The sequence below is a fragment of the Rousettus aegyptiacus genome, unplaced genomic scaffold (genome assembly GCF_014176215.1).
Source record: "Rousettus aegyptiacus isolate mRouAeg1 unplaced genomic scaffold, mRouAeg1.p scaffold_m13_p_1, whole genome shotgun sequence".
NCBI lineage: Eukaryota > Metazoa > Chordata > Mammalia > Chiroptera > Pteropodidae > Rousettus > Rousettus aegyptiacus.
In genome coordinates this window covers 100421861-100434263 of record NW_023416284.1, presented here as the reverse complement: position 1 = coordinate 100434263, position 12403 = coordinate 100421861, and the positions used below count along the sequence as shown (strand labels likewise).

The following is a 12403-nucleotide window of genomic DNA, read 5'->3' as shown; positions in this document are numbered from 1 at the left end:
TGTGGGTGTTGCCTAGTGGGTAGCGCAACAGCAATCACATTTAGGGAACACTCCCTGCCTACCAGCCTCCTTCTAAGCATTTTGAGTGCCGATACCACCTTGTCTTCCCAACACCTTAGGAGATAGTTTCTGTCAATCTCATTGGGGTTCGCCCTGTGCTATAGATGCGGGAACTGAAGCTCAGATTGATGGAGTAACTGTCTAAGGTCCCAGGGCCAGGAAACGGCAGTCGCTTAGCCTCTGCTGCTGAGGTGAGAGGGGGCCACGGTGCCTGATGGAAGGAGACCCCAGCAGAGGGAGTGGCAGAGGAGCAAGCGAAGGGCACCTGGGTCCCTGAGCCTGGCAGCAGACTGCGTACTCAGGGAAGTCAATGTGTGTGTGTGTGTGTGTGTGTGTGGGTGGGTGAGTGGGGGGCAGGATGTTGAGGATTTTTTACTCCCGAAAGCCTTCAGAGAGGGCAGTTCTCCTCTGAGAGTGGGTGTAAGGGTAGAGAAGGTGTGGGGACCAGCTGTCCAAAAGTAGGGAGCGCTGAGGATGAAGAAAGGGTCGTCAGTGTACTGGGGTGCTGAGCCCCATGATTTCCACCCGTGCAGTGGAGGAGGTCTGTCTAGCAGGGCTCAGTGGCCACGTGGGGATGGGGGGGCATGAGAAGGTGGCTGGGTTGACCTGGGTTGGGGTCAACAGGGCCTAGCAGGGTAAGTGCCCCTCCCCTCTCTCCCCAGAGCAGAGTTCACTCCACCTTCCTAACCTCTCTCTGGGCCTTGAACACACTTCTGTTCCTGGGTGCCACATGTGGGGTTGTGCTTGTTGATATAAGAGCCTGACTCCAGGGGAGTGCCATGTCAGACTCTAGAAAGCAAAAAAAAAAAAATCCCTTTCTGTCTCCAGCACTTGTCACAGTGCTGGTACTTGGAAATATTGTTTGAACCCAGTTGTCTTATTTTTGTCCCCTGTAAGTTCCTCAAGGACAGGAGCAGTCCTTGGTGCCTGGTAAGTGACTGCAGGTCACTTGCTCCAGCATCCGGAATCTCCTCAAGGGAAAGAGCTGGGGCTCCTGCCTCTCAGGAAATCCTGGCCTGGCTTTGGTCTCTGCCTCTCCCAACACACACACACACACACACACACACACACACACACACACACACACTCACTCACTCACACTCACACTCAGAGCTGCCCCCGAGCAGGACCGTTTCAGGTGTAGCACCTGTCCTGGGGCCTCCCAGTGCTCACTGGGGTGCGACCCAGAGAGGCCAGGTAAGGATTCTGCTTACAACATAATCACTCCTATATTTGTCCATGGCAGATTTAGGCTCTAAGCCTAAGGGGGTTATAAATTCTGGGTGAGCTTTGGTTCCTGCCCTGGAGAAAGTTCTAGTTGTCTAAAGGGCTTGGCCAGAAGGGAAGGAGGCCATGGGCAGGGAGACGTAGCAGCAACTGCTGCGTGCTCTAGATGCTTGGCACAAGTGATTTCATTTGCTCTTCATACCTATGAGGCAGGCATTACTCACCTCACTTTATAAAGTAGAAACTGAGGCTCAGGTGTTAATCAACTGCCCACAGAGAGGGATGGAACCAGGACTTAGGCCGAGGTCTGGCTTGAAAGGTCCTCTCAGCCTTGGATGGAATCCTTGTTGGCAAAACCACTAGGAGGAAAGAGGCTTTATGCCGTTCACCTTGTCCTTCTGAGCACATAACATGGTATTACATAAAAGCACAAAAATTAACATGGGTCAGTGCTTCTTAGCTTTTAGGGGGCCCTTCGAAAACCTGAAGCCCTCTGAGGGTGATGGATCCTCTCCCACAGTAGCCCACAGAAGCAGAGGCACGCGTAGATAACTTCAGGTATGATTTCAGGGGTTCAAGGCCCTGAGGCCTGCAGTGGCTCTCAGGTTGAGAATTGCTGTGAAAGGTGTTCCTTAACAGTGTGACAGATAAGAAGAGGTGACTGTCTGTGCCCTGGAAAGGGCACATATCAAAGTACACAAGGAGGTCTGCTTGTCTATGTTCATTTCAGTCATTTAATAGCAAGAACTGGAAACAATTTGAATGGCCATCAGTGGTGAGCTGATTCAATAAACAAATCCCTTCCATGCAACAGAACATCACACAACAGTTCCAAGAAAGGATGGCATAGGTATAAATAGATGTAATTCTCCCAGACATATTGTTGAGTGGGAAAAAGTATGTTGAAGAGTGATACACACATATCATTTATGCAAAATAAAACAAAATGGAAGCACTCAACAATATTACTTATTTCTTACATGTAGAAAAATACATGTGAATGCATTTCTAAAGGGCCGGAATGATATCAAGACACTGCAATAGTGGCAGTACTTTGGAGAGGGTAGAAGGTCCTGGTCAAAGGCGACACAGGCCTACCTATAGTGCTTTAATTCTGTTATAAGGAGACTATATCCCTGTATTATTTATGTACTTAAAACTAATTTGAAAACGCAGCACACACACTGTGTAAATGGGGGAAGGAGGGGAAGAGGAAGGGGTTCTGAAGGCAGTGGCATGGGATAGGGGAAAGTCTTCATGTTAGACAACCCTGTATTCCAGTCCTGACCTTGGCAATTACCTGCCAGTAACCTTGGGCAAGTCATTAGGTTTGAACTCTGAGTTCATGAGGTTTGAGGCTGAACACTGTGTGCCTCAACTTCCTCATGTGTGAAATAGGACACTAATGTCTGCTTTCCAGGGCTCTTGTAAAGACGAAGTAGGAAAAAATAACTCTTTGCACATAGTAGGTACTCGATGAATTATAGCCACTATTGTTATTTCAAATTTCAGTTCAAAAGATATTTGAGCTCTTACTAGCTGACACTTGGGTTAATGGCTTTGGCACCACACCTGGTTCAATCCAAGATGACTTCCTGGAGAAGGAGGAGTTTGAGCTATTTGAATGTGTGGGAGGCAGGGCATCAGAGAGAGAGGGCTGTGTGCAGAAGCCAGAAGGGATATCACAGACAAGGACACTTGTAGAGTATAAATAAGTTGCCCATAGACAAATAGCTAGAAAGTACAGAACTGATCACATGGAAAAAATGGGCTGAGGAAAAGAACTTGGGAAAGTACAGAAAACTTGGGTGGTTTTGTGGTAAGGAGAAGAAGGAAAGAATGGGCTTTGGCATCAGAAAGACTCCTGAAGACAGGGATGTGGGGCTTTTAATGGGCCAGTGTGGCCTTGGAAAGCACTCAGTAAAGGTGGAAAGAGCAAGCCTAGGGAAGACAGCAGGACCTAAGGTCTTACATTTGCAAGATGCTCTTGACAGAGGCCACAAGCCAGCAGCTCTCCAACTCCCCTAAAGCCCAAGCAGAAAGGATATGGGAGAGATGCCAGGCTCTGCCATCGTGAGAGGCCAAATGGCCTTTTCCCCAAGAATCCTCCAGGAATGGGTGAGTTGAGAGCTGGCTAGTGGTGCTACATCACATTAAGTTAGCATGTACTCTGTGAGCTGGCATCTCTGTTCCCTAAGTCCTCAGAGCCATGGGCAATGGTGCTAATGGCTGGAATGGCGAGGGGTGTTGGAGGGAACCTGGTTGCCCTGCACCAGGGACTAAATGTGCCCAATAGCAACATGGATGGATTTTTAAAAATACTGAGTATAAAACTTGAAAAACACATGTTCATATTTTAAAGAAACGCATACAAATGGTTGGCTATGGGGGCGGGGCGGCGGTGAGGAATGGGGATAAAAGAGAGATAAATACAAAGGGTGCATGGTGAAAATTCAGCCCCTCTGGGTGAGAGGGGAGGCACGCTGCCCAAACTTACATTTCTGGGCGTATCTCGCCATCTAGTGGGCATGAGGGCTCCCAGCTCCCTGGGTCTCAGAGTTGGTGGGTGATCCTGGTGCCAGGGAATCCTGGTCAGGGTCTGCCTGGCTGGGCGCCTGGAGCAGAGGTGTGGGAGAGGGCTGCCTGGGGCTGGCTGTGGCAGGCTCCCAGGTCCGGGCAGGTCCCACACTGGTGCCATGCGGGTGCAGCGTGGGGAGGGTTCATACAGGCTTGCCCTGCCTCCCCAGAGGGGCCCTCTGACATCAGGTGAGCTTCCCATCTATCTCCCTGTTGCAGGCAGGCAGTTGGTTCCTGAGGGGGCAGAGGCTGAGGCCCAGATGCCAAATCCCCACATGCAGCCCTCACTCCTGGCAGGAATCGGAGCATCTGGCAGGATTGTCATGAAAACAAAGAAGGGTGAGAAGAGAAAGAGCAGAGACACTCAGAGCCCATGGAGAACAATGACTAACAGAAGGCCCAGGATAGAGAGTCTACACACAGACCCTGGCACCAGATTGCCAGGATTCGAAGTCTCTGGGGTCACAGTTTCCCTTCCTTGAAACACAATAGTATTTACCTCGTAGGGATGTTGTAAAGATGAAATAAGTAAAAATAAAGCACTTAGAACAGGGCCCCTCTCAGAGGGAGGGCTGTTAAGGGTTGGCTGTTATCAGTATTCGAGAGTCACCCAACCCTGTGAAGCTGACACCCCACCCTTTATACTCCCCAGATAATGGAGTCTGGGGGATCTGAGGGAAGATGATGGGCCTGGGAGTTGTGGGGACATGAATGGATAGCTCTAGGCTGATGGGGGTCACTGGCAGCAAGGCTCAGGGCTAATGGGTAAGAATGGACCAAGGACAGAGACCAGGCGTGGAGGGGGGTGGAGTGCAGCAGGGCAGGTTCCCGGGGTGTGGTGCCTCATTCTTGGGATCTGCAAAAATACCTCCTTATCTACTGCCCGAACTCCCCTGTTCTCCCAAATACCGCCCCACCCACCGGGTTTAGAGGTCTGGGGATTAGCAATGCTGGTTATCTCTGGGATCTGAGGGGCCTGCCCTCCTTCCCACCTCTGTCTGCCGTTCATGACTCAGCACTTCCCTCCTTCCTCTCTCCTTTCCTCATTTATTTTAGCTATTCCTTCCCTCCAGCCCCAGCCCCTCCTGGCTCCTGCACCAGAGGCATCTTCCTGAAACACAGAATAGCTTAGCCTGTTGGAGAACTTTCCCTAGTTTTTCATTGCCCAGGAGTCAATTCAGAAATCCTTGCTAGTCATTCAGGGTCTCTTGTCTGGGGCAGCCTGCCTTCTCACACCTGTCTCCTGTGACTTCCACGCTCCACCATGGCTCATTGCCTCTCATCCCCCAGACAAACACATGTTCCTTATCTCTGCCTTTGCTCACGCTCTCTCCTTGCTTTGAATGTCCCCACTTGTCCACCCGGTAAAATCCTCCTCATCTTTAAAGGCCCGATTCAGTTGTTAGCTCCTCCATGAAGACTTCCCTGGCAAACCGACCACCCATGCTCCTGTCATTAATCACTTACCAGTGACCACATTTGGAGCAGCCAGCCCAGTGGGTAGAGGAAAGAAGACGTGGACTTTAAGGTGGAGTCGCACCTTGGCTACTCACCAGCTGTGTAGCTTGGGGGAAGGTAGGTAACCTGAGTCTCGGGTTTCTCATCTGCTACATGGGGATAAAGCTCTTATTATACAATGTAAATTTCTTATCAGGGCCTGCAAGGCCTTGCTTGACCCATCTCCCTCTCACCTTGTGGTTCCCACACTGCAGTCATGCCAGTTTCCCTGCTCTTCCTTGAAAACGCTAAGATCTTTCTTGCCTCCTGGCCTTTGCACTTGCTGCTCTCAGCCTAGAACACTCTTCCGTCTTATCCTTCTCCACTTCATTTCCAATGTGACTTCCTCAGAGAGGTCCTCTGCAAGAACCATCTAAATCGCCCGCCCCATTTGTCCTGGTCTCACCTTCTGTTTATTTTCTCCTCCAGCTTACCCCTGTCTATACTTTCCCTGCTTTTTGACTTGGTAGTTCGCTCCATGAGAATGGGGCTCTTGTCTCTGGAATTGTGGCGCATGAATAGACTTCATAAGTGTCAGTCCTGCACTTGCCTCTTCTGCCCGATCATCTGGGAGCCCCTCAGGGCAGGGTCTGTGTCTCTTTCCTGTCTATATTCTTAGCACCTAGGGCTGGGCCTGGCCCAGACTGGGCCCTTTGTATTTGCTGCCTGATACTCCTGTTCTTGTTTTTCTCTCTTCTTTTCCCTTCTCACTCCTCATTCTCGATTAAGTAGGTAATTTTGAACACCTTGTTAAATACAGCTAGAAAATAAAACCAATTTGTAAAGCCACATTTGCATATGATGCCAGCCTCATGCATTTGTGTATCTCCAGAAACCGAGGTATGCCTCACCAATTTGCCCATCTTTAATAAAATCATATGTTAAAATTTGAAGGAAAAAAAAAAAAAAGGCTTTTAATGCATGTCAGGCTGAGCCTGGCATCTCCCAGAGCAGGGTATGCCAGGCAGGCCCCAGGTCTCTGCCACTGACTCTGCTTCCAAGCCAAAGGATTTTAAGTGGGGAGTTTGGTGTACATTGCTGGCTGTAGTGTAGAGGCCTTGGCCAAGCCAGCATCACCCTGGCTCGAAGGCCAGTGACCTAGAAAGGTCTGGTCTAACCTGAGAGATTTGGAGAAAGCCAGGAGGTCCCAGTGATGCCAACAGGCCCCTCTCAGATTAGGGAGCTCGGGCTGTGAGTCTCCCTCAAGGAGTGAGGTCCACACAGCCTAACAAAGCCTCATTTAGTTCACAGGAACTTTGTTCCCTGAATACGGCTTGTGCCTTCTTAAGCTGAACTGGAGGTCTGGTAAATGGGAGAATATGTGGCTTGATGTCATCCACTCCACTGCTGGAAGACAGGTCTCTTGCGCCAGGACATAGGAACCAGTTTGTTGGTATGCGGGGGCTGGCCCTTGGGGCTGAGACACTTGGCCTGAAATCAGTCCACTGCTATGCGGACAATGGGGAGGGGCTGAAGAGAGCCACCCTGGCAGGGGCAGACCCCCAGAGCCTTGTCCTTTTCCCACCCACTGAGCAAGTGAGGCAGGATTCACCCTCTGCCTGAAAAAAGAGGCCTGGGGGATGGGCAAGTAGAGCTATGCTCTTCAGATTTGAGGATTTCTTAATAAAATTTCAAAAAGTCATTTTGGGAATTGATATAAGAGTTGCTGGCAACTTATTTTGTTAAGTAAAGACATAATTTAAAAAATTAAATTCTTATTACTATAGCCTAAAAAACGAACATTTAAATGCCAAAAATATAGAAACAAAGACTAGTTAGACCTTTTGAGAAAGGTTGATTGGTTTACACTGACATTTTGAACTGTGGACAGGTGAGAACATGGGCAGGGAGCAGTTGTTTGTAACCGTTGGCTCAGGGGTGTGTGTGTGTGTGTGTGTGTGTGTGTGTGTGTGTGTGTATAAAGGAAAGTGGTGTAGAAACCTAAGCCCTGTGACTGGAGAGGGAAAAGGAAGTGTTCCTCCATCCCAGGTATTTTTTGGACGAATCCAGAGATTCTTTACTTCCCTATATCACCTAGGCTTTCTGTGGATTAATTAGTTTTCTTCGAAAGTACAAATATCCTATGGGAAGGATCCATCAGGAAATCTGGACTAAGTGCTACTGTGTATATAGCCTTCAGGAAGATGTTTGTTCAGGTGAAATCTGGTTGGGCTAAATGTCAAGGGCATGTGTGGGTATAGGAGGGAGGGAGGGGCCTGGCTATGACGGAGCCTCACAGTGTATCAGGTACTATGCGTGGGCTTTTCCACGTGTGTTAACTCATTGAATTTTGCCCAAGACATAGAGAGCTGCTGCTTCTTATCTCTACTTTCCAGATGAGAAAACTGAAGCCCAGAAAGACACAATGTGTGTCTGAGGTCACGTAACCAGTGATGGAGCCAACATTTATATCCAGTTCTGTCTGAACCTAAGACCAGAGCTTTAGTTTCTCTGGTGCATCAAAGCACAAAAGCATTTAAGACTCTGCGTCCGCCACTCCTAGGCCCAGGGAAGGGATATCGAGAACTGGTCTGGTCCAGGCTCCACCCTTAAGTCACTTAAAAAAAAAAAAACTTTTTAGGAAATTGTAGTAAAAGACACATAACATAAAGTTTACCATTTTAACCATTTAAACATGCACAGTTCAGAACACCGAGGGGTGCTAAATTCAGTAGCATTTAGCATATTCACAATGTTGTGCAACCATCCCCACCATCTAGTTCCAGTCCCCATGAAGCAGTCACTCCCTACTCCTCCTCCCCCAGCCCCTGGCAACCACTAATCCACTGTTCGTGTCTGGACACTTCATATAAGTGGAATCCTACGAGATGGGGCCTTTTGTGACTGGCTTCTTTTCTTCAGCACATATTTTCAAGGTTCCTCCACGTTGCGGCGTGTATCAGTACACCGTTTCTTTGCATGGCTGAATAACGTTCCATTGTATGGATATGCCACATTTTGCTTATCCATTTATCAGCCGATGGACATTTAGGTTGTTCCTACCTTTTAGCTATTGTGAATAGTGCTGCTATGAATATTCTTGCCCAAGTTTTTGTCTGAACACCCGTTCTCCATTTTTTTGTGTGTGTGCACGCACTAGGACTGGAATCATTGGGTCATATGATAATTCTGTGTTCAGCTTATTGAAGAACGGCCAAACTGTTCTCCGCAGCGGCTGCGTCATTGTACAGTTCCACTAGCAGTATATGAAGTTTCCGATTTCTCCGCCTTTTTGCCAACAGCTTATTTTCCTTTTTATAGGCATCCTAGTGGGTGTGAAAAGGTATCTCATTGTAGCTTTTGTTTGCATTTTTAAAATCAGGGGTCCCCAAGCCCTGACTGAGCTAAGGGCTGGTACCCTCTGTGGCTGGCTAGAATCCAGGCTGCACAGCAGGCGGTGAGCAGCAGGAGGATAAGGGAAGTTTCATCACTCCCCAGAGCCAGCATCATCACCATCACCTCAGCTCCCCCTCAGATCGTCAGGTATTAGATTCTCATAGGAGCACCGGTCCCTGGTACCAAAAGGGTTGGGGACCGCTGTTTTAAATGACTAATGATGGTGATCTTCTTTGCTCCATAACTCTTCAGGGGGCCTCAAGCAGGTCTCTCTCACTTTCTCCATTGCTTCAGTTTCCTCATGTCTAAATTAGGATACTACCTAGGGTTTTCGTGAGGATGAAACGAGTGAAAAAACTTAGCATGCGTGCCAGGCACATAGTAGGGGCTCTGAAGTCCATCTCAGGTAGCCACAGCCTGCACTTGCTCAGCTAGGGGAGAGGCTGGCCACTGCGGGGACCTTCCTTCCTGGTTCCAACCAGCTGGGACTCTGCGGGGTAAGTTAGAGCGGCTCCCCTCTGCCTGGCAGTCCCCATCCCCTCCACAGCCACCAACACCCTGTACTCCTCAGGGAACCATGACTCTTCAGGGGCTCGGCCAGGACGTATTTCCATTCAACCCAGAAGATATTTATAGAGTGTAACAGAGCCCCCGATACTCTTTCTATTTCTGTGCTTGCTCCCAGCCCTCTGTGCTTTCTCTTCTCTGTGCGTGTTCTCTGCAGACTGCCCACAGTTACTGCACACAAAAGTGCCTGGAAGTTTATCATCCAAGGTGGCCCTTAGACAATGACTGGGATACAGGTGAGAGCAGGCCCAGCTCCCTAACCTCAGGTAGGGACAACCCTGAGGTGTAACCTACACTGGGGACAGGCCGAAAGCAGCCTCTTCACCTTGCTGCCTCTTCCTCTCCCATCCTGTTTCTCCCTGTCCCTCTTGTGTCCCAAGGAGCACTTCCCTACTGGGAATCCCCATCTCAGGGTCTGCTTCTGGGGAACTCAACTCAACATAAGACATGGAGCACCTACTGTGTGCCAAGCCCTGTGGAACATGCCGAGAAAGACAAAGTTAGGCAAGATGTAGTTCCTTCCCCAAAGGAGCTTGCAGTTTGGCTGAGGCTGGTCCTGACAGCAGTAGTAATGCTAATAGCCAACGTTGCACACCTACTATGTGCCAACCCCTAGGCTGAATGCTTTAAATACATTACTTCATTTAAACTTTGTAACAAGTATGGGAGGGGATGGTATTATCCCCACTTTACAGATTAGAAAACTGAGACCCAGAGAGCTTAACTGATATGTGGTCTTGGGTCGCACAGCCTGGAAGTGGCAGCACTCACCTGGAGCCTTGGTTTTGTCTGCCTCCAAAGACCATGCTCCTACTCTTTGTACCAGATGCCATTTTTCTTCAGAGGGACAAGCTTCCAGGAAGGGGAATGGGAAGGGGAAGGGAGAGGGGCAGGGGAGAGGGAGGGGGATGCCCCTGCTGCTCTGTTCAACCGAAGACAGGTTTTCCAGGCTGTGCTCTGCCTGGCCATGAAGGGGCTTCACAAGTAATTTGTTCCCGATGTTGGTTCACTTTCTATGAATGATTTCAATTAAGAAAAAGAAAAGAGTAAATTGAAGCCCATCTCTCTGCATTCCCTGCTCACTTTCCTTCTCTGTTTTCCTGAGCAAGAGAAGAGTGAAGGTCCTGCCCACCTGCCAACGATGGCTGCCCAAGGTAAACAGGGTACCAGTTGCTGCCTTGCCTGGTCTTCCCGCCATCTGAACTCCCATAAGGCAGATGTAGAATGGGTGCCTCAGACTCTCATGGGAAAAGGAGGCGTGGCCATTGACCTGTAAAGCCCTTTCACTCCCTTCCCGAATGGCCAACAACCACCAGACCCCTGGGGAATCAGAAGTACTGTCTCAGAAGAAGCCAGGTGGTCACTCTCTGAGAGTATATCGGGGTGGTTAAGAGCACAGACTCAAGGCAGACTGCCTGGAATCAAATCCTACCTCTGCTTTTTACAAGCTGAATCATGCTGAGAAAGTTACCCACCCGGTGCCTCAGTTCTCCCATCTGTAAGTGGGGACAATAATAACATTGGCCTCTTAGGATTGTTGTGAGAATTGATTGAGATAACATTCATAAGGCAGACAGAACACGGCCTTGAACATAGAGTCGTCCCCCATTATCCACAGGGGGATACGTTCCAAGACCTCCAGTGGATGCCTGAAATTAAGGATAGTACCAAGCCCTGTACACACTATGTTTTTTCTTATATATACTTACCTATGATGAAGTTTAATTTGTAAATTAGGCACAGTAAGAGATTAACAACAACAATAATAATATAGAACAATTATAACAATATACTGTGATAAAAGTTGTGAGTGAGACATTATTAAGTAATAAGGGTTACTTGAACATAAGCACCGCAGTATTGTGACAGTCGATCTGATAACTAGTAAGTGACTAATGGGCGTGTGGCGCGTCCAGCGTGGAGACGCAGGACAAAGGGATGATTCACATCCCGGGTGGGATGGAATGAGATGGAGCAAGCTTTCATCATGCTACTCAGAACGGCGTGCAATTTAAAACGTGAATTGTTCATTTCTGGAATTTTCCATTCAATATTTCGGACTGTGATTGCCTGTAGGTAACTGAAACTGCAGAAAGCGAAACCACAGATAGCAGGGGGACTACTGCAGTGGGAACTCTACAAGTGTCGGTTGTTATTATTATGAGTCTTGAAAGGAGGGCCTGGGCCCGGCTAAGACTGCTAACTTAGGAGTCACCCAGCAGCCCCTGAGAGAGCCCCTGAGTCTGGATACACTCTCCCAGACAGATGTCTTTGGACCCCTCTGTGTTCCTGGGTTGCAAGATAAAGGCTTCTGCCTTCCTCTTTCCCCAGACCTCCTTTCCTGGGCTTGCATCTCACCTGCTCAGGGTTCCTGGTAGCTCTGGGAGTCAGACTGGGACCTGGAGGGGCTGGTCCCAGGGACACCACCCTGGACACTGTCTACCAGCCTACAGGCCTCATGGTAGTGGTGGCAGAGGGGGTGGGGTCGCGGCTGACTCACTGTCCTGCACCTGTGAATAAGCCAGCTCTGCTGCTACCTATCTGTGTGATCTTGGCCAGCTCCCTCTCCTGATCCTGGTGACAGTATGAGCATTTATGAAACATTGCCTCATTTAACCCTCAAACTCACCGGTGATTGTGGTCCTCTTTATACATACTCAGAAGCAGAGGCAGCAAGAGGTGAGCAATCATAATAAGAACAGAGACTTGGTCAGAGAGGGGCTGGGCCAGGGAAGACTTCTCTCCACTGACAGGAGCGGAATTCACTGGGTGTTTCCTCTCCTGTGTTCTAGGCACGTGCTGTTAAGGTGAGAAGCCTGGGGCCATAAGCTGGTGGAGCTGGAACTGGAACCATGTGTGTTTAGATGCAGGTCCAGGGCCCTTGATATGATACAGGCCAGGACTAGAAGGGAGGGCAGGGGGGGCCTGGCGCCTGAGAAGATGCAGCAAGGAGGCATTGCCACCCAGAAGGCAGGGGGCTGTGTTTCCCCCATCACAGTGGGACTCCCTGAGGTCAGGGACTAATCTCCTCAAAGGGGAGACTTTCTTCCTGGGAACTTCGTTAAGTTTCTGCTATAGAAATTTTCAAACATACACAGAAGTAGAGCATAAAACATAATAAACACCCATGCACCTATTT

At 49.2% G+C, this 12403-nt stretch overlaps 1 long non-coding RNA gene across 1 annotated transcript in view; it reads left to right on the top strand.

The window, feature by feature from the left end:
- The first annotated feature begins 377 nt into the window (after positions 1-377).
- The window catches only part of LOC118601199, a 73027-nt gene continuing 61001 nt past the window's right edge, over positions 378-12403 (top strand). Inside the window, exon 1 of the long non-coding RNA XR_004950269.1 lies at positions 378-5439. This is a non-coding gene — a long non-coding RNA (uncharacterized LOC118601199). The remainder of the gene's footprint in view (positions 5440-12403) is intronic.